Source organism: Pseudophryne corroboree, chromosome 1 (genome assembly GCF_028390025.1).
Source record: "Pseudophryne corroboree isolate aPseCor3 chromosome 1, aPseCor3.hap2, whole genome shotgun sequence".
Lineage (NCBI taxonomy): Eukaryota > Metazoa > Chordata > Amphibia > Anura > Myobatrachidae > Pseudophryne > Pseudophryne corroboree.
Window position 1 is genome coordinate 479,228,970 of NC_086444.1, and position 1,496 is coordinate 479,230,465.

Below are 1,496 nucleotides of genomic sequence, written 5' to 3' on the forward strand. Positions count from 1 at the left end.
GTTGTTTCCACATTTGGGCCAGGTTGGCACGGGCGGCTATCAAGATGTGGCCCAGGACATATCTAGCAGGGGGTGGGACTGAGGGGGGGACAACTTGAAGTAATGCTAGGGTCGGGTCTGGCATGATGTGAATTGACAAAACCTTATTTATTAGTTCAAATACCTCTAACCAATATTTAGTGATCTTTGGGCACGTCCAGAAGATATGGAAGATATGGCCTACCGAGCCGCACAATCTCCAGCACTTATTACTATGGGAGGGCCAAAATTTATGAATTCGGTCTGGGGTCTGGTACAATCTGTTTACTAGTTTTATATGCATTTCAGTGTGGTTTAAACACTGGGACATGGAGTACGAGGTTAAGAAGACTTGGCGCCAGTCGTTTGGGGATAGGGTTCTTCCCAGGTCCTGTTCCCATTTCAATTGGGCATTAGACTTGGAAGGGGAAGTAGGGGTTATCCGTAGGTTGTACCAGTATGTAATGTCGCCTTTGGATTCAGGTAAGGCGAGGCGGGCAAAGAGGGTGTAAGAAGTTGTGTGTAGCGTTGAGTAAGTAGGAGGGATCGTCCTCCACCAGTGTGCCACTTGCATGTAATGGAAGAGTTCTGTGGCTGGGAGAGAGTACTGCGACTGGAGAGATGAGAAGGGTTTTAGAGAAAGTCCATCTAGTAGGTCGCCTACATATAGTACCCCAGCTCGTCTCCATTTAGTTAGATTGAGATGGGGTATCATCAGTGCTAAGGTAGTGATGGATATCTGGGGAATATGGGAAATAGGGGATATTAGGGAGGCCGATAGTTTGTCCCAGGTTTGTAGTGAAGCCTGCGTGGAGGGGAGGAGGTTTAAATGAGTAGGTCGGAGTGACTTTGGAATGCGGAAAAGATCAGCTAAAGGGATTGGGTTTGCTCGAATTTGTTCCAGCTCCATCCAACCGAAGTGTGAGTGGGCTGCGAAATAATGTTTAATGGGGGCCAGGAGAGAGGCTTCTTGGTACAAGGGGATATTAGGTATATTAAGACCTCCAGACGCTCTCGGCAGGATCATTCTTGAGAGAGCCAGCGAGGGTGGTTTAGAAGACCAGATATATTTGGACATGATAGAAGAACAGGACTGGATGTACTTCTTTGGAAAGGGGTATGGAATCGTGCGAAAGAGGTACATTAGTTTGGGTAGTAGGGACATTTTGAATGCCGCCATACGTCCCAACCATGAGACCTCATAGGATGACCAGGATTTCGTAAGTGCTGCCAATGACTCTATCAGAGGGGCGAGGTTGACCGAGAAGACGTCTGTAATAGAGACAGGGATGTTGATACCCAGGTATTTTATTGTGTGTTTCCGCCAGTTATACGGAAAGGAGGTTTGGAGTGTTGAAATGGAGTGAGATAGGTTAAAGGGAAGGGCGTCTGTTTTGGTAGTGTTAAGTTTATAATAAGATGCGAGGCTATAGGCATCTAGGACAGAGTGTAAGACAGGAAGAGTTGTGGTGGGGTTA